Source organism: Canis lupus, chromosome 37, assembly GCF_003254725.2.
Source record: "Canis lupus dingo isolate Sandy chromosome 37, ASM325472v2, whole genome shotgun sequence".
In the NCBI taxonomy this organism is placed as follows: Eukaryota; Metazoa; Chordata; class Mammalia; order Carnivora; family Canidae; genus Canis; species Canis lupus.
The window spans coordinates 30,356,192-30,377,576 of record NC_064279.1 but is presented as its reverse complement, the minus strand read 5'-3'; positions in this window follow the sequence as shown (position 1 = coordinate 30,377,576).

The following is a 21,385-nucleotide window of genomic DNA, read 5'->3' as shown; positions in this document are numbered from 1 at the left end:
TTAATCGCATACTTTCATCCTTACCTCCTTTTCGTAAATTAAACGTTCACAGTGTCGTGGGGACAGCATTGATTTACCGGTACTGATTATGTGCGGGGCCCTCAGCTGGACAGCTCCACATACTTTCCTTTACTTGTAATGACAGCTCTGGAGGCGAGCAGTATTATTCTCAACTCTAGGGTAAGGACGTTGGTGTGCGGACAGGTAATCCATCCGTGGTCACACAGCGAACTAGGGACAGGGCAGGATTCAGTCCATCCCTGCTGATGCCAGAATAAAGTTTTCCTGGAGCTGATAGTGTCGTTTGATGACAACCAATGTTCTCATTCACATGACACCTTGCCCTTGACCAACCAACCAGCACATGCTAGCTTGGTTCTTTTAACAAACTACACCTGAAGTCTCTGGGTGGCGTCTTATGGAAAGCAACTGAAAGCGACATTTTGAAGGACTGGAATTTTCTCTTTGATTTTTTTTTTTCTGATTTGCCAAATATACTTCTCTTCCTCTTCTTCTCCTCCTCCCCCTCCTCCTCCTTCTTCTTCTTCCCACTTCTTCTCCTTCTCCTTCTCCTTCTCCTCCTCCTCCTTCTTCTTCTCCTTCTTCTTCAGAACTTTACCTTCTGCTTTAGGTCCTAGAACTCTAATCTGTCTTGAACATGAGTGGGTTGGTAGCTGCAAATTTCAAGCTTTCCATTAAAAAAATTAATCTTTCACCTGAGAATGCACTAAAGTTAAATATGAAAGTCCCTCTAGCATTATAGATAGAAAGTAGTTTGCCCATCTTATGGTTTTCTTTATCCTGACCCCAACGTGTATTTCTACTGTAAGAATGGACATGTGTGTTTGGAGAGCCCCAGAGAACTAAGGAAATTCTACTCATCCCAGGACACCTCATATGGCATCATTTACATGTTGTATACTCAGCAAACATGTTATTGAGACTTCTTCCCCCTGTTTAATCAAAACTATCTTATCCTGTGCCTTGTAATAATGGGGCATTGGTTAGAGTCTGTGAACCAGCTCTGGAGACCCCTGGATATGTAAGCTCTGTGGTAGGTGTGAACTTGGCTGGAATGAGGTTTGGCAGCTAAACCCTCCTGGATGTAAGCAAAGCCAAGCTTAGGCTTCAGGGTGTGCCAGAGCCATGAAAAAACAGATTCACCCCTTAGCTGAAAAGACATGACCCTACTGCTGAGATGAAAGGCAAGTTTGGTGCCAGGTTGTTTCCTCCCTTCCTTCCTATTGACCGTCTTTAGACGCTGGTCGTTTCTGCTGCCAGAAATGCACTCATTTTTGGTCTTTGCACAAATTCCCAGATTTAGCTCAGTCCCTGCTTGAAGCCTCCAATAATTATTCAACCTCACATTGATCTCCTGTCTGCAAAGTTCCATCGGCAGCTAATTTTTGTGTGTTATCCGTTATATTACACCTGTCATTTCCTCTAGACTGGCTTTCCCTGAGACGAGCGTGCTGCCTTACACGTCTGTTGTGTGCCGCTGTCTTGAGGACATGGCAAATGACAGTCCAAGTCTTGGAACTTTAGAATCTCTTGCAGATCCATCATTTATTCACGGGCCAAAAAGCCCAGGGATCCTGAACCACTGCCAAAGCAAATTAGCGGTTGTACAAGAATCACACAAGGGGATTTTCAACTTGCTTTTTAAGACCCTTTGCAACCCACTTAGATGAGTTGAGACTTTTTGGAGGGCATCTTTCACAAAGGAAAAACCAAATAAATAATAGTCGTGCACAGTCATCTCCCAGGCCAGTGACCTGGTCACCTTCTAGGGACCGGAAATCCCATCCTAGAGACTGTGTTTTTTACATTTGTATCTTCCTTGAATGAGAGAAATCACTTAGACACTCACAAGTAAGTTTCAAATTTAAATTTGATTTAGACAGGAGATGAGTCCTAAGCATATTTTTAAAAAATGTTTTAAAGTGGAGGTACAATTTACATATGGTAACCTCACTCCTTTTAGTGTACAGTTTTCTGTCCCCATGGTGTTGCCTCTTCCAAAATGTTCTAAATGGAATCAGGCAGCCTTGTAGCCTTTTAAATTTGCCTTCTTTCACTTAGCATAGTGCGTTTGAGATTCATCCATGTAGTTTTTTGTATGGAAGGTTTACTCCTTTCTATTGCTAAGCATGCATATTCTTTTATGGATTTGGGGGATCTTGGTTTTATAGTGAGCGCGGGGATCTGAGATCACTACTGATGACCTGTATACAACCATGCCCGACGCCTCCCTTGGTTCACCTGGTGTATGAGAGGTAGGCAACAGCTGTGTGTATTATGTTTAACTAGTCCAGCCATCCGTGCCAGGATCCAAGTTACAAGAAATCCATGGAGACACCAGCCGATCGATCCTTCTTGGGAAGGCCGGGGTGCAGGAAGGGAGTAATGTGTTGCCTGTTGACACTAGGCTTTTACGTTTGGGAGTTGAGAAATGTGGGCCTGGGTCACTGTGCTGTGCATTAACTAATCCTTGTATGCCTGTGGGGATGAGAATAGTCTTTTTTAAAGTCTGCATTACTATATTTGACTGCACACCCCTGTCAAATTGTGCAAATGTAAACATAAAAAGATAACTATGTAGAGGACGTTGACAGGAAAACCAGAGATGCTTTTGTGTTCTTAATATACTTGCCACACATCACAGTTTCCAAATATCTTGTCTAAGTTAGAGCTAGAAACCTTTTCAAGACCATGTTCCAAGGATGTATGTGCTTGGAAAACCTCAAATCTATTTGCAAGGGATTCCTAGGTGGCTCAGCAGTTGAGCATCTGCCTTTGGCTCAGGGTGTGATCCCAATCTGGGGATCGAGTCCCGCATCAGTCTCTCTGCATGGAGCCTGCTTCTCCCTCTGCCTGTGTCTCTGCCTCTCTGTGTGTCTCTCATGAATAAATAAATAAAATCTTTAAAAATAAAATCTATTTGCAAGACTTTTTAAATCTTTTTGGAGCCATGATTTCTCAGACTCCAGCTCTTCTCTGCTCAGCCTCTGTGGCTGCACCTGCTGTTAGGTGGGTTGTTAGAACAGCCTCCCACCCCGCGTCTGTGTCCCTGCCCTGGCCTCTACATTTATCCTATCCCCAGCAGCAAGAGCGATCCCTCAGGACCACTCCTTTGCTCAAAACTGTGCAATGATTGTCTCTTCCCTTAGAGGAAAGCCATTGTCCCTACAACAGCAGGCAGGCAGGGTCCCCCCATTCCTGTCGGACGTCACTCCCACTATTTTCATCCCCCTCACTCTGGGAAAGGCACACTGAGATAGTCGGGGACGAGCTCTTCCTCACTTCCTCATCTCCTTCATGTCTCTGCCTAGGCGACCTTCTCAGGGATGCCCACTCCATCCTCCCCGTTGAAATTATCACCTGTCTGTCACTCCATTCCAGCCCTCAAGATCACTTTTCCTGTATTTTGTCTCTATCTCCCAAGAGCTGGAAACTATTATGATGATGCCTAGATTCTTGATACAGCAGCTAGACTTTGGATGTGTCCAACTTATAACCGTTATTCATAATTCTGATTATTTGGTGTAGTTGCCAGCCAGGTACAATCGTGGATGCCCAGAATGAGTGTGCAGGGGTGTGAAGGTAGCTCTGAAAATGGAATGGGAAACAATAGTGAAAGCTGAAGGAAAAGTTCACAAGAAGCACTGAGTTCAGGCAGCAAGAGGAGCAGAAATTTGCACATCAGAGGGGGAGAGGCGTATTGTTCTATGTAGATGAGGACAGAAGTGGAGAGGCACGGGGCTGTGGTGCCACCCTGGGGCTCAGCTTGAGAGGTGAGCAGAGCGGGGGTGATATCCCAGTGGCGGGAGATAAGGTCGGACCCGTGGGTGGGGTCAGACCATTAAAGGCCTTTACACCCTACCGAGGAGTCTGCATTTGATTATTCAACGTCACTATTGCGACCTCATCTAGGAAGTTTAGCATTTCCTAAATGCTGACTTGTTCGATATTAGGAATTTATTTCAGCTTGACTGTGATTTCTTAGGTTAAGAAATGTTTAATTTTCTCTGCTTAGTCTGGATCCAACCTCTGATATATACACAGGCAGTTGAAAGTCCAGAGAACAGGGGCTCAGGGCATGCTTTCAGCTGACAAAGAAAGAATATTATGTATATAAACATTCTTGTGTAAATATAGGCACCAGCCAAGTGAAAAGCTGTTTTAATGTATCATGCTATCTTTAGGTATGTGGCAAAGAAGTTATAAGTTAGCATATTGAAGAGATTTCTCCATGAGAAATAACTGTACTGAGGTCACTGGGTTTTCTTTTCTTTCTTTTTTTTTTTTTTAAGATTTATTTATTTATGAGAGAGAGAGAGAGAGAGAGAGGCAGGGGGAGGGGCAGACAGAGAGGGAGAGAGTGTTCGTGAGGAGCCCACCGTGGAGTTCTCTCCAAGACTGCCCTGAGATCATGACTTGAGCTGCAACCAAGAGTTGGACGCTTAACTGACTGTGCCATCCAGGTGCCTTGAGGTCATTGGGTTTTTAGGAATTTCTTTCTTAAGAGGTTAAGCAGGGATTGCTTTAGCCATTTCAAGAAATCCAGATTTGCAGAAGAAAACAAAGCAAAAAAAAAAAAAAAAAAAAAAAAGATCAGTCCCTACAATCTTTCTCTTTATACTTCCTCATTTCTGCTCCCTGGGATCTAAAATTCAATCTTTCCCCAACCCCTATACCTTTTTTTTTCCTTGTGGTTTTTGATGTCAGCAATGTTCAGGTATTTTGGCTCCGAGTTTCAATAGCTCAGATTATTCCTGACACAAGTGAGTTCTGTGGTGGCCTAAATGAGACAGGATGCAAGCCTGTCCTTCCCTATGATTCCCTTGATCCCGGGAGTCATAAAAGATGTGAGGGAAGGTCTGCTAGCTCTTTACATTGAAGGGGACACAGTCATGAATATCCAAAGAGTGACAAGACGAACCATCTGGTTAACTATTAGACTTGAAAGTTTTCCTACAAGTCCTTTCAGTAATCAAGTAACATGAGGTTACGTTCTTTCAGGAATCTTATTACTTATTAAAATGAGCTGCTTTGTTTAAATAAGTTTGGATGCTAGGCAAAAGGCAAACCATGTGTCCAATGATCGATGACCATGTCTGCTTAGTTCTTAGATCAGTAATTCATGGGGGATGCAAGGATCCATCGACCAAAAATTAACTTTCACTTGTTGGAGATTACTGGTGAGCTTTATAATGACCCAAATAATCCAATTGTAGTATTTGATGAGATGTTCAAGTTATATCCTCTTGCAAAATCAAATTTTGTTGCTTGTTATGTGAATGTGGTATTTGCAAAGCTGTCATGGTGATTTCAAGCTCAAAGATCCCTCCCCAACCTACAGTGCCTGCAGATCAATCAAAGAAGAGTCAGGTATTCAATATTTGGGGGTGGGGGTGTGGCCCCTATATCTCTAGCTCACTGTCAAGTCAAGACAGATAAGACATTGGGGCCTGATGAACTGGGCTCTAGTTCAGGATTCATCAGTAACTGCAAGAAAACTATTCGAGTTTCCTTTGTTTCTTTTTTAAGTCTGTAAAATAGAGGGACTAGATATGCCCTACTTAATTAAAATGATATATCTTTGGGCACCTGGGTGGCTCAGTCACTTAAGTGTCTGCCTTTGGCTCAGGTCATGATCCCAGGGTCCTGGGATCGAGCCCCATGTCAGGCTCCTTGCTCAGTGGAGAGCCTGCTTCTCCTTCTCCCTCTGCCTCTTTCCCTACTCATACTCGTGCTCTCTCCACCCCCTCCACTCTCTCCACCTCCCCCACTCTATCTCAAATAAATACAAATCTTTAAAAAAAGAAATATTTTAAAATTCTACAAAACTATAAACCATTCTTTTGTTCTTATTCCTCGTAGCTGATAACTTTCTGCCTGTAACTTCCAGGGAATAAACTCATAGCCTGGGGGCTTAAATCATATTACAATCCTGAGTTAAAGAATGAGATTAATTAAAAACATTAATCTCTAAATTGACAAGCTTAGGTATTTTTCTATAGCTTTACATTTATTTGTACCACTTAGTAATTAATAAAGAATAATAAGTATTTTTAATAACTATCAGACAATTAAATGAGAATTTCTAGGAATCAGCCTGGGCATAAATAATTTTACAATATGTTATTATGCAGGCAGGGTTAAGAATACTTATTGTATAGGTATCCTGATCTTTCCTTTTCACATTTTAGGTGCAATTCACTGTGCAAAAATGTATCCAGACCAAAATAATGATTCGACTGAACTAACTCACGCTAATAAACATAGGAGACTTTTGAGAAAGAAAAGCTCCACTACATGTGCGATCTGCCCTCTCATTTTCCGCTAAGACACAGAACTGCAAGGATGAAGTGAGAACAAATGGAAGGACAATTGTGTTAGATTTAGATAGAGTGTGTGCATGTATTTTATATGTATTTTTTTTTTCAGTTTATGTGTTTAAGTCTCTTTAAAGAGACTTCCTCAAGTTCTTTGGGATGTTTAGAAACATTGGATCATTCCAACATGTAAGAAATTCATTATGCTGGAGAATCAGGGCCATGGCCTACTGGTTGGTTGCCATAGAAACGACAGTATGTAGACTTGGATTTCCTAGGATGGTATCAATTTCATGTAGTTTTATTGTTTTTAGTAAAGTCCATTCATGAAATGTACACGCGTGATTCGATTAACTCGTTAGCTGTCTACACGCGCGCGTGCATGTGTGTGTGTATGTGTGTCTGGGTAGGATTACACTTTGGGCCTAGGGGCTCCTTCCTATATTCCTTACACCAGGGGTTTTTGCCGTACCTGTCCTGTGATCACATCAGCTGTTCAGAAAATAATGCATAAAGCATACCAGAATCTCTGAGAAGCACTGGATCCCAGTCCGCTAGGAGCTTGGAGAATGCATGGCACGCACGTCTGTCACACACTCTCAATGACACCAGCAGGAACACTTGATTAACATTCCGTTCAGACCAGCTTATTTTCAGTTCTTCTGAAAACACACTCAGTTAACCAAAAGGGTATGAATTTTTCAATTTGTAAAAAAAGTTGAGTTATCATGACACGTAGTCTTCTACAAAGAGCAATACTTATTGTTAAGTTACACTTATTCAGAATTCAAGACTTAAGAGCCATCCTTCTAAAACATAATGTTTGAACACGTTATTGGATTACTTTGCATCTTTCCTTGAAGATGTAGTATCCAAGTTAATTTGTATCCTGAAAATAAATGGTCTCTGACCTCCATTTGAGCGGAGGCCCTCATTCCATGGCTTGCTATTGTTTCCAGGACGAGGGTGGACTTTGCTCATCTGGTTTACAGAAATCTGAACACTTGTGTCTCTACTGGCCTTTCCACCCTCGCTTTATACCAGTTTCCCTTTCTTTCTCCCTTCTGGTCACACTGTGGGTATGTCCCTCGTACCCTCCAAGCTAGTCGGGCCACAGGACTTCTGCCTACACTGTTATTCCACCTGGATGGTTTCTCCTGGCCTTTGTGGCCTCATTTCACTCCTACTGACCGTGAGATCTCAGCTCAAACATGTCTTGCTCAGGGAAGCCTCACCTGAGTAACCTCACTAAATGTCATCACCACTCAGGTACTGTAGCATCCCTAATTCTTCCAACAACCTTAATTCTCTTTTGCAAGTGACCTTATATATTCATGGGTTCTGGGAATTAGGGTATGGACATCTTCAAGGCTCATAATTTTGCTCATCTATCACGGGTTCCTAGTGTAAAGTGGGCCCCTGCTCGCAGAGGTTCTCCTGGAGATGAGCTATTTTCATGTCTATTTCTGAGTCTTTCACTTTATTGCCAGGTTGGGTAACAGGACTACTTACAAGTCTGTGCAATTTGTTATATGAAAACATGGATTCTGAGAAGCAACTCTTAGATAGACAATGAAAGAGGAGGGCATAGCTGTGCCTAAGCCAGGTGACTCTTCGGACCTCAATTTTTATTATTTCTGAATGTAAGGATGGAATAAGGTGTTCTATAAAGTACACTGAGGTCTAAATCCTAGGCATCTCCAAACATGGTGTAGCAACAAGATTTACCAGGACTGTGAGTTAGTCATCTTGAGAGTTTTACATTGCATTGTTCCTGAGAACTGGCAACTTGAAAATGCTAAATGTCTCTTGGACTTCTGTTTTTATCTTACCCATTTTGCAAATTGATTCATGGAAAATTTTGGTAAAAGAAAGGAGCATACTCGGAATCTAATTTTTATAGATTTATTTTAGAGACAGAGAGAGCATGTGCGCAAGTGGAAGGGTGGAGCAGGGGGAGAGAATCTCAGGTAAACTCTGCTGAGCAGGGAGCCTCTCGTGGGGCTTGATCCCAGGACCCTGAGGTCATGACCTGAGCCAAAATCAAGAGTCGGATGCTTAACTGACTGAGCCACCCAGGCACTCCTGGAATCTAATTTTTAAAACATGCTTAGATAAGCTTCTAAATTAAGGAAGAATTTGGAAAACTTAGGATAGACAAAATTCTGAGTTTTCTTTTTTTTTTTTTTTTAAACTTTTATTTATTTATTTACGATAGTCACAGAGAGAGAGAGAGAGAGGCAGAGACACAGGCAGAGGGAGAAGCAGGCTCCATGCACCGGGAGCCCGATGTGGGATTCGATCCCGGGTCTCCAGGATCGCGCCCTGGGCCAAAGGCAGGCGCTAAGCCTCTGCGCCACCCAGGGATCCCCTGAGTTTTCTATTAAGATATATTTTTAACCTGATTATAACTGGTTTTTGATATACAAGGATTCTTGATCAGCTCACAGAACCTCTCACCACTAACCCATAAATAAGAGGGACTGCAAGGCTACAGTTTGTATCTCTTGCGGTATTCATCAAATTCTCAGGGTGAGGTACTTGTTTGTTGCCCACTGGTAGATGTCAAAGAACCTGGAGGTTTTATTCCTCAGTTTCTCCTACAGACTTTGAACACAAGAGGCGCTTAAGCAAGATTTGCTGAATGAGCACATTTATCCCAAATGGTATTTTAGGGAAAGCTGGAGGTCACCAGAAGGCACTTGATCTCAGCTCATGGTAGTTAATACAGATCACAGCCAGCGTGCAACAGCCTGTCAGCACTCTCCAGGGGGCAAAGTCAATGAAAATACCCAAGGGGGGCGCCTGGGGGGGCTCCGTCCGTGAAGCACCTGCCTTCAGTTCAAGTCATGATCTCAGGGTCCTGGGACTGAGTCCCCAGTCGGGCTCCCTGCTCAGCGGGGAGCCTGTGTCTCCCTCTGCCCTTCCTCTAGCTCGCTCTCTCTCACTCTCAAATAAATAAAGAAAATCTTAAATAGAAAGAAGAAAGAAAGAAAGAAAGAAAGAAAGAAAGAAAGAAAGAAAGAAAGAAAGAAAGAAAGAAAGAAAAGAAGGAAGGAAGGAAGAAAGGAAGAAAGAAAGGAAGGAAAGAAAGAAAATACCCTTCAGGAGTTGATGAAGCCTGTAACTTAGTAGATTAAACAGCTCCTACTTAAAGGTCAAAGAGAAGAAGCATTTCCTCAGTTAAGTATCATGAGTCGTGGTCATTGCTTTGTGAAACGACTTCTGTGCACAGTCCCTGTTCCACTGCTGTTCTGTAGGCGGCTTCTCCCCGGAAGCTTTGTTCCTCGGTCTGCAGTGCCCACTCCCCCCACCGCCCCGCCCCAGATCCCTCGGGCTGGCCTCCAGTCAGGGGCTACTCTGCGCTCAGATCAAATATCACTTTTTTGGGGACACTGACCCTCGACACCATACAGCAGCTGCAGTCCCCAACCCAGCATGTGGCACACTGTAATTGCTTTTTGACATTTTGTGTAATTAGTGCACAGCCAAGGGAGGGGAAAAGGAAGAGGCTTCCGCACCCTGGATGCCAAAGGCAAGCCGCGAACCACTTCCCGGCTGTCTGGGCGCTGGAGCTCCAGCCTTCCCGCCCCTGCTAAATGCAGCTGGGTACCCAACCAGCCTGGCCCTGTGCAAAGTGGAAGCGTGGGGGTCCTGCTCCGAAAGTGGGGAAGAGAGCTTCTCCCTTTCTCCCGTGGTCTCCCTTCCTCCGCTGGCTGTGGTGGCTTTTATTTGCTAGTGACTGTTGTGATCTCTTGGTACCAGGAGACTTGAGGGGTGAGAGTGGCCCCCTCGGATCCCGGGGCGCAAGCCCACCCCTGACCCTCTGATGCCCCGAGGTCAGCTGGAGCTCAGGCCCCCAAAGGGCCAGAGCAGCAGAGACAGGTCCCCAACACCTGTTCCTGGGAGGCGGGAGGTGCCTAAGTGGAGGCCCTGACCCTCGTGGATGCTCCTGTCCAACCTCACATGAACCCAAAGATAAGGTCATCGAGCATTTCAAGGGAGGCACTGCGGGGCATCACGCCCCAGGCTCAGGGCATGGAGCCCCCCGTCCCCTAGCTGGCCCCCAGCTGCTATCCTTAGTGCAGCTACCGAGGCTCCTCCATCCTTTTCTGGTCCCCTCTGTCCCCTCCTTGAGCTTAATGGCACATCGGATTCAAGACTAATGGTGCCCTCTCTCGCAGAGCTCTCCTGGTGGGCGTTGTGGGCGGCGCATTGGTGGGTAAACTCAAGACGACTTCATTCCCCTGCCTCCACCGCGGAGGGTGGATGCCCCAAAAGAGCAGGCGCGAAAGGAAGGCAGGGCCTCCTTCCTGTTGCAAAAGCTGAAGATTTCAGATGCTTGTCCCTCCCGTCCTGGCACGGAGTACTGGGGACACCTCCCAACCTTGGTGGGACAGATGTACCCACCGGAGTGTGAATGTGGAGCTGACAGTGGAAGACTCCGGATCACGGCAGAGGTCTCCCCGAAGCTGGCCACAGTGGTGTGGACACCCCTGCCAGGGCGCAGGGCACGGAGGGAAGCGGGCCCAGGTAAGACCCCAGTGCAGCTAGGGTCGGGGTGGGGGGGTCTCTCCAGCCCGGCTTTGTCTGTGGCTCCTGCTGTTTTTCTTTGCTTGTTTCTCTGTCTCTTCAAAGGCTTGTTTTCTGCCTTGTGTTCTGAGAACTCCTCAATATCTCTTTAAAAAATTATTTTCAGGAGCGCCCAGGGGGCTCAATCAGTCACGCATCTGCCTTTGGCTCAAGTCATGATCTGGGGGTCCTGGGATCCAGCCCCACATCAGGCTCTCTGCTCAATGGAGGGTCTTTTTCTGTCTCACAAATAAAATCTTTAAAAAAAATCATTTTCAGCTTCTGAAAGTCCACCCTGGACTTCTTACTCCTTCAACAGGTGAGGCATGCTGGCTCCCTAACTCGCTCTTTGCTTTGCATGCAAGGTTCCTGTCCCATCCCCCTCAGATCCACGTGACCCCTCTCCGTCTCTCCTCTGAATTTGCTGCACGCCACTGTCTCAAAGAAATCTGCCCTGGGCACACTACAACTTCTTTAAAATTTGCAAACTGTGTCTCTGCCTGGAAATTCTGATTGCTTCACCCTGCTTTCCTTCTCATTTGCCCGAAGGCCTTACCAGTTTCTTCTGCGGCATTTACATCCATGAGGTCGGATCACAGGAAACTGGCAACGTTTTTGGGTTTTGCCTACGAAATCAGCAACATCATATGGTTCAACTTAATAAAATACACTTATCTTTGTTGGTACCCAGTGACATATAAGCTGCAGAAAAGCAGAGAAGCTCTGCCTATTTTCACAACTGTATTGAGGTATAATTGGTGCCACAAACTATATCTATTTAAAAGGTATAATTGGACAAGTTCTGTCACAGGAGACCATCGTCATATTCAAGACAACAAACACGCTATTACCCTGGAGGGTTTTCTCGTGCTCTTCTGTTTTCCCCCTTCCTGTCTGTCCCCAAACTAGGATCCCCTCCTGCCCCCAGGCAGCCACTAATGTGCTTTCTGCCACTACAGATCTTACAGGTTCTAAAATTTTATATAAATGGACTCACTTAGTATGCACACTTTAGTCTCTCTTTTTTAACTCAACGGAATTATTTTGAGACTCATTCCTGTCTTTTCGTGAACCAGCAGCTCACTGTTTTTCACCGTGGAGTAGTGGTCTATTACTGGGACACACTGGTTGGTCCACCCACCTCCTCATTGATGGGTGTTGGCATTGCTTCTAGTTTTCGCCTGTTGCAGATAAAGCTGCTATGAACATTCAGGGAAAAGTCTTCATAGTGATATACGCTTTTGTCTGTCTCAGGGAAAACACCTAGACATTGACCGGCTGGAGCATGTGGCAGGCAGGTGTTAACTTTTTAAGAAATCACCAAACTGGTTTTTTCCATCACCGTTGAACCATTCTGCAGTCTCAGCAGTGGTGAGTGAGGGTTCCAGTTGCTCCATATTTTTGCCCACACTGGATAGGGCCAGTTTGTTTTGTAAGCCGTGACGAAGCAGGAGAGCAAGATTCTTGTCTCACAGAGCCGAAGAATGAATCTTGCAAAGGGGAGTGAATCAACAGATAGGTTATTTAAAAAAAAAAAATTAAAGATTTATTTATTTATTTATCCATGAGAGACACAGAGAGAGAGGCAGAGACACAGACAGAGGGAGAAGCAGGCTCCATGCAGGAACCCTGGTGTGGGACTTGATCCCCGGCCCTGGGTTCTTGCCCTGAGGCGAAGGCCTATGCTCAACCACTGAGCCCCCAGGCATCCCAGTGACGTCTTGGTTTGAATGAGGACTGGTAATAACATCTTTAATGTCTTGCTTCTTCTTTGGGGTCTTTATTCTTTCTTGGTCACATATGACAGCTGTAAAAAGACCCCACCTCTGACACCAGGGCAGGGATCTGGTTTCCTTATGCCTCAGTGTTTCTGGGATTTCTGTGAGACTGATCATGTTGCCCCCTACCTCTCTCTCCCTACCTAGCCCCGCCTGTCCCTTGCTCAATGCGACCCTTACCCTTCACGTGTGTATCAGTGGGTCATACTTGTGGGGCATGATCGCCAACATGTATCTTGTACTGGGTGGGTAGAGATAAAAGAAGTCTCCAAAGGAATTTTTTTGTGTTTAAATAGACTTACAGGATCCTGGGGGTTGGGCTAAGATGGCCTTTTGGCCTTAGCAAAGTGTCAAAAGCCAGGCAATCGAGTCCCTAGGGGAAGGTCAGTCTGCCTGTTTCAAGGACTTGTCAGTGGACTGTAAGTAGTAAGGAAATTTAATAATTATTTTTCTGCCTTTGTTTCCCACATAGGTGACATTCTAGTTTGTATGCAGCGGTGGTTTTAATTTGTACAACCCTAATGACTAGTGATGCTGAACATCTCTCAAGGCACTCATTTGCCATCCGTATATCCTCTTTAATAAGTGTCTGCTCAAATCTTATGGCCCCCCCCAAAAAAATCTTATGCCCATTTGTTTTATTAGGTTTGTTTTCATAGTAGAGTTTATAACAGTTTTTATATGTTCTACATTCAAATTTCATTTTAATTTTTCTTATATTTATACATTTTATATATAACTATTGATATTTGTTTTACATAAAATTTCTATTTATAGCATATTATGTATTAAATATTTATAATTATAGACTTATAATTGCTATTTATAATATGTTAACTATAATACACATATGTATAATTATACACATAACTTATATAATAGTTTTATATATTATATATCATATTATATGATTAAATGTATGTAAAGTATATGTAATATATACTTTCTCATAGTACTTTTTCTCAGATTGTGGCTTGCTCATTTTATTAAAAGTATCTTTCAAACAAAGAACAGAAGTTCTTCATTTTGATGAAGTCCAATTTTTTCTTTTATGACTCATGGCTTTGGTCATCTCTGAGAAATCTTTCCATAACCAAGGTCATAAAGATTTTCTTTTAATGTTTCTTCTAGAAGTTTTACAGTTAGGTTTTGCATTTAGGTCTATGATCCATTTTGAATTTAGCTGTCATGTATAGTCTAAGTCATGGCTTGAAGTTCTTTTCTTTTCCCTATTTTTTAATTTATTTTACTTTTAAAAAATTCAATTTGCCAACATATAGTATAACACCCAGTGCTCATCTCATCAAGTGATGGCTTGAAGTTCTACACAGGAAAACAGGAGCTCTGGAAATGGTAACTCTGTGAGTGAAGGTATTTTTTTGGTTGTTTTTAAATTTCTTGTTTAAGACAAGAATAATAACAATGTAGTACGGTATTTAACACATAAGTAGAAGTAAAATTTATGGCAACAGTATAGAGCCTGAAAGCCAGGATAGAAATGGAAGTACATGGTTTTAAAATTCTTATCCAATCCAGGAAATCTGCTAGAAGGTAGATGATAAATACGTTAAAGAGGATGGTATAAAGCCACAAGGAGCCGCTCAATAACAATGTACAGAGAATTATAGCTAACACCCCAGCGAGAGATCCAAAGGCAGACAGTGAAAGAATAAAACGAGGACATGGATGGAACAAATAGAAGACAGACAAGACGGTAGCTTTCAACTACATCAGTAATCACATTAAATATAAGCCACAGAGGCTTTTATAACCTGATGTCGGATATTCATTGTTAAGAAGGATGGGGTAGGTGCATAGACAGGGCCTGCTGCAGGTGGGAGACGTTTTCTTTTGATTCCTTAACTGTTTTTCAGTAAAGTTGGATGCGAGATCATTAGCTGAGAACCCGTGGTCTGATTTAGCTCTCCCTTCAGGCCACGCATCATCCTGAATTTATTTTTATTTTCTTAATTTAACTCTGAACAGGTGAGGTGTGAAAAGGAAATTCCAGATAACTGTGAAACTGATTTTAATTAAACAGAAAAATGGGAAGCTAAAATTTTTTTCCCTAACCCCCTGAAATCTAAGAGGTGGGAAAAAAATTAATAATTCACACACGGCTAGGAATCTGCAAGGTGCTGGTGCCTCACTCATTTAGAATGCTGGCCGAGAATTCATATTAAAGGGGTAGTTTCCTTTTGGACTTTTACAGCAGCAAAGACAGTCACAGCAGGTGCCAAGCCCCCGTGGCTTCGGGCTTGTGGGTGTGCGTCCTCGGGCAGCGCTCTGTTTGCGAAGGGCCCTCGAGGGTACCGTGGCGCAGGGTGGGTCCCCCTTAGTTCCCGTCTGCGGCTCCTTCCTGGCCTCGGTCCCCGAGCGGGGAGCGCTGCGGGAGTCGGGAGCTCGGGCTGCCCCCCTGGAGGCCCGCCGCCCGCCCGCGCTGCCGGCCCCCGTAGGCGCCCGCCAATGTCCGAGGCTCGGCCCTGGGCGGATGGACAGGCGGACGGCCGGGCGGACGGACGGGCGGACCGACGGGCGGACCTACGGGCGGACGGACGGGCGGACCGACGGGCGGACGGACAGGCGGACGGCCGGGCGGACGGACGGGCGGACCGACGGGCGGACCTACGGGCGGACGGACGGGCGGACCGACGGGCGGACGGACAGGCGGACGGACGGGCAGACCGACGGGCGGACCGACGGGCGGACGGACGGGCGGACCGACGGGCGGACGGACAGGCGGACGGACGGGCAGACCGACGGGCGGACCGACGGGCGGACGGACGGGCGGACGGACAGGCAGACCGACGGGCGGATGGACAGGCGGACCTACGGGCAGACGGACAGGCAGACGGGCAGGTGGACGGGCAGGCGGACCGACAGGCGGACCGACAGGCGGACGGGCAGGCGTCCGCTGCGGCCACGCGGCAGCTTCCCAAGCCCGCCGGGCCCGACTCTGATCCGAGACCGGAAGATGCGGGCGTGCGGGCGCCGGCCGTGGCTCTAAGGACGGACTGGGTGGAAGGGGCAGGCGCGCCCAGGGCCCGGGGCGGGGGGCAGATGCACCGCAGATCCCCAGATCCCGGGGCGGGGGCAGGCGCACCCCAGATCCCTAGGGCCTGGGGCGGGGGCAGGCGCACCCCAGATCCCGGAGCAGGGGCAGGCCCACCCCAGGTCCCCAGATCCCGGAGGGGGGCAGGTGCACCCCAGATCCCCAGGTCCCGGGGCGAGGCAGGCGCACCCCAGATCCCCAGGGCCCGGAGTGGAGCAGCCAGCGCCGCCGCGGCACACCCCCCAGTCTGCGGAGCCGCCAGGAAACGGCCGCGCTGCGACCCGCAAAGCAGCCCCCGCCCCTTGGGGCAGCGCCGCCCGATGCCACAGAATCCAAGGCGCCCGTAATTTAAAATTCTCTAATATCTGCAATAAAAGATATAAAAGGGGGGCGCCGGAGGGCTCCGTCGGCGAAGCGTCTGCCTCCAGCTGAGGTCCTGGGACTGGGGCTGGCGTGCCCCTCCCTGCCCAGCGGGGAGCCTGCTGCTCCGCCTCCCTGTCTCCCCCTCACTCATGCTCTCTCTCTCTCAAATGAATAAATAAAATCGTTTAAAAAAGATAAAAAAGAGAAACAGGTGACATTAAATTTAGAAATCTATTTAATTTAACCTACTGTATTTCAAAAAGGGTCATCCGACGGGGAATCGACACACCGAGACCTTTCACGCTTCTGTCCCCCACAAAGCCCCCCAAGTCCGGCTGGGGGGTCCACGGGGCCCTGGGCCCTGGCCGTGTTTGCAGCCCTCAGCAGCCACGGCGCTGCGGGAGGAATGAGGCCCGGGCCTCTGCACCTGCGGGGTGGGAGGCCGGACTTGTCCCTGGAGATCCCGCCAGCCTGCAGCCTGCAGGAGGGGTAGCTCGCCATACAGGAGCAGTCACTCCTGGGCGGGCGCATCAGGGAAGTCCCCGGGTCCCGCAGGTGTCGAGTCTAAGCGCTTCAGCTGCTAATTCTCCCAGGCGCCTTCTGCAGATCTGCGTTGTTCTAGAAGCCACCATCCTGTGTGGATAGAGTTGAGGGGAAGCGTGGAAGGACCACATCCCTGAGTCTCCCCAGCCTTCCAGTCAAAATTCATTCCACTATTTGATTACATTGAAAACCATAAGCTTCAACAAGAAAAAGACGTCACATATTTATAATAACTCTTCCTATTATAATAAGCGCTCTCAGTTCATTTTTGTAGTATTTGACCTTTGCAAATTCCCTTTGAATTGAGTTCATCGGCCGAGAGAGAGAGAGAGAGAGAGAGAGACGGAGAGCAGCCACAATCATTATGAGAGGTCATTGGGTAATACCTGCCAAAATGCACATTATCCTGTCTCCTTAGGTTTCTTTTCTTCGTTTTCTTGCTTTAGTCTTAGAATAATTTGCAAGCCTTTACCTTAAGAACTCAAGGACTTTATTCCCTTAAAGGGTCCAACAATAAGACGACAAACCTTGGGTGTGGGCCGGATATTTAGAGAATAGTGAGTTCGTGGTGTTCCTGTCCACCCAGGCCTCCTCACAGATCGCCCGGCACCCGTTCACCCCCATCTCTACACCTCTGCACACCACCTCTCGTTTGATAGCTTCAGGGCAAACAGCCGAGCCCTCAAGATATTAAAATAGATTCAACTTTTAAATTCATTTACAAGCAAAGCTTTCAAATTTCCTCATCGGAAATCACCAGCATTCCATTTGCAGCTTGCATCTTTCTCATGAGCAAGGAAATCAAGAACCCAGCACATCAGTTCTTCCGTGAGGTAGGTTTATGCCAAACCCAGCTCTTCCCAGGCAGTGGCCATCGGAAGCAACATTCCGCATCGACTGCAAGTGAACCACACATGCACATATGCCATTCACAGGAATAATAGCTCATTCACCTGAAAGTAATATAAACTTTTGGGGCGCCTGGGTGGCTCAGATGGTTAAATGACCCTTGATTTCAGCTCAGGTCATGATCTTTGGGCCCTGGGATAGGGCCCCGGGTCGGGCTCCTCACTCAGCGGGGAGTCTGCTTCTCCCTCTCCTGCTAAACCTCCCCCCGACCCCACCACCACTGCTGTGTGTGTCTCTCTCAAATAAATAAGTACATAAATAAAAATCTTTTAAAAGAAAAAGAGGAAATTCTGGCACAGGCTACCACATGGATGAAGCTTGAGGTTATTGTGCTGAGTGCAATCAGCCAAACATCAAAGGACAAAGGTTCGCAGGAACAGAAAGTAGATGGTGGTGGCCAGAGGCTGGGGGGTGGGGGCAATGGGAATTACTGTTCAACAGATACAAAGCTGAGGAGTTCTGGAGCTGGAGGGTGGTGATGGTTGCACAACTATATGAATGTACTTAATGCTAATGAAAGATATGTTTAATAATGGTTAAGATGGTAAATTTTATGGTGTGTATGTTTTGCCACAATTAAGAAAACAAGCAGATGAGCAATCCGGCTGAAACCCAGAGAACCTTGCGATGGAAACCATTTCTCAGTTTATTTTTAGTCCGTGTTTTGTTCCTATTCGTTCTTATATTTGCATTATTAATTTTAAGAACTTTTGTCACTAAAGGTACGTTCATCCATAATCCCATGCACATCCATAAAGCCCACAGTTTTTGAATTTTTCTGTAGATTTTGTATTGTGTGCATTTTTATCTTTTGTTTGACTTTACTAGTTGAAAAACGATACTTTGCACTGTCTTTCCAAAACTAGCTCTCCATAGATTGATTTGCAAATTTTATTTATGCTTTATGACCTTAACAGTAAGTTTTGATGGCCTGAGAACATTTCATTCAGCCAGTATGCCATCCTCTGTAGATTCATTTATTTTTGGAGACTTATTCTTAGTATTACTTTTTTTTTCTTATGTGTGTGTGTGTGTGTGTGTTTGTAATTCTAAATCATGACTATCATCACTTCATATGTGTTTTAATTAAAATTTTAAAAAAGGAATGGGTTTACGACCTAAAAATCATAACCTAAAATTATTTTTGTTTGACCTCATATGAATCTAGTTGGCTACGCTCAATTTATGGCATAACATTGGCTTGTCTGAGGCTTTTAAGTTTTTAAAAATTTTACTTCTCCCTCCATTTATGATACTGAGCCTCATTTCTTCTTCTTCCCCTTCTCTTTCTTCCCCCTCCTCACCTTCCTCCTCTTCTCCTTCTTCCTCCTCCTCCTCTTCTTGCCATGTACACACATCCAACTACTCTTCCATCATTTTATTTACATGGATGCACATTGCCTCAAATGCATAGTGTTTTGTCTTGAAAAACCTACTTCAATAGCATAATTCACACTTTCTTCCTTTTTCATTCAACAGAGTATTTTAAATATCTATCCATGAAGCTAGTTAATCCTTTGGACCACCGCGCAGTGTTCCATCTTATCGACAGCTCTCATTTGGACTGACACCTGGATGTCTGGCCCATTGCTACTGGAAGCAATCAGTTGCCCACTCACCAGTTTACATTATCCTTTGCATTTGCAAAGTAATTTTTGTGGGGTGTCCTTGCACGCAGACTTGGGATTGTCAGGCCCCAGGGCAGCTCCAGTCCTGCTCTCCAAGGCTGAGCTCACTGCTGTCCCACCAGCTGTGTCTGAGGACTCTTATCATCCAACAGCCTCACCAGAGTTTAGCATTTGCTAAGTTTCTAATGATTGAATTGTTGATAAGCTCAAGACAGTGCAATAGTGTTTTCATTTGTTCTTCCCTGACTGGAAGGGTGGGACATCACCCTGGCTCGTTTTTATGTGAATTAATCTTTATCTTTTTTTAAGATTGCATTTCCTCTCTTTCTTGCTGACTTACAGGATTTTTTTTTTTTTTTTTGCATAATCTAGAAGTGCTGAATCTTGCTTAATTCCTTTCTAGTCCTAGTAGAGAGACAGGCTAATTAGATCATGATTAGTCTATGCTGAGATATGTCAACATATGTATTAGATATAAATCCCAGAGCATCAGTTCTCTTTGAGAAGTCTGAATGGATCCTGTGAAACTTTCAAGGCTTGATCTGTCTCTATAAGCACAACTGGAAGGTCTGACTCCTCAGGGTAGGAAAACCTTTTTCTCGGGATCCCCAGCAAAAATCTGGGGCCAAGATCTCATTGGCTTGCGCTGTGTCCTAAACCTTTTCTGACCATCCTGCTCAGGAATATGGAACATTCTGGTTGACCAGGTCTTGAAAGAGGCTCCCCTTTGGCATGTCATCAGATGCTTCCTTTTTATAGAGGATACAATTCTGCAGAGACACATAAATAAATAAGTACATTTATATCATTAGGATGTGTATATTCTAGGGGTGCCTGGGTGGCTCAGTGGGTTAAGCATGGGTCTCTTGGTTTTGGCTCAGGTCATGATCTCAGGATCATGAGATGGAGCTCCATAGTCTGTGTGGAGCCTGCTTAGGATTCTCTCTCTCTCCTTTTCTTAAAAAAAAAAAAAAGTATATATTCTATTCCAATATTAAGGCATTACCCATCTCTCCTTTCCTGTTAAATAAATATATATTGAATTTTATCCAATGCCTTTTGGCATCTTTGGAGATGATCATCTTATTTCTATTTCTACTTAGATTTATAAAAATGCTGAAATACATTATTTTATTTCCTATAATGATATTTCCTGGCATTCCTGCTCTGAATCCCACCTGCTCATCAGGTAATGTTATTTTAATGAGCTGCTAAAACCTGTTTTCAAATATGAATGATTTACAAATTTTGCTTTAAGAATCATAATTGAAAAGCTAACTTTCTTTTTTGTGTGTTCCCTCTGTCAGATGTTAGTGTTACACTCTATGAAAACAATTTGGAAGATTCTTACTTCTTATTCTTGCCATGCCCTGGAGTAGTTGAAATAGCATTGAAGTTAGTGTTGCTTAATATTTTGATAGAATTTAGCTGTAAAATTATCCTGGTGATCCCATAGACAGGTTCATTTAAAAAAAAAAAAGTTTTAGGATTTTTTCCCCACTTGTATTAATTTAATTTTGCTTTCTGAAGATGCATAACATTAACATAGGTTAAAAGTCAAAACTTTTTAAAAAAGATTTATTTATTTGAGAGAGAGAGAGAGAGAGAGCGAAAATGAGAGAGCACACAAAGAGGCAGAGGCAGAGGCAGAGGCAGAGGCAGAGGCAGAGGCAGAGGCAGAGGCAGACGGAGAAGCAGGCTCTCCACTGAGCAGGGAGCCTGATGCGGCGCTCGATCCCATGACCCTGGGATCATGACCTCAGCTGAAGGCAGACACTTAACAGACTGAGCCCCCAGGTGCCCCAGTGAAAACTATTTTAAACGGTATATTCTAAAAAATTAAATTAAATTTAATTAATTAAAAAATAAAAGGTATATTCTCAGGAGCCTCATGGCTACCTCTTCTCACCCAAATGCAGAAGGTAACATGTGGTATTAGCTTCTGATTTATCTGTATGCAAAAATAAACATATATGTAGTAGATTCTTTTTTTTTTTAAGATTTTATTTATTTATTCATGAGAGTCACACACACAGGCAGAGGGAGAAGCAGGCTCCATGCAGAGCCCGATGTGGGACTCGATCCCGGGACTCCAGGATCACACCCTGAGCCACCCGGGCGTCCCTGTAGTAGATTCTTATTTCCCCTTTTCTCCCTATGCAAATGGTGTTTCTTTTGTATCTTGGATTTTTCTTTTTCAGC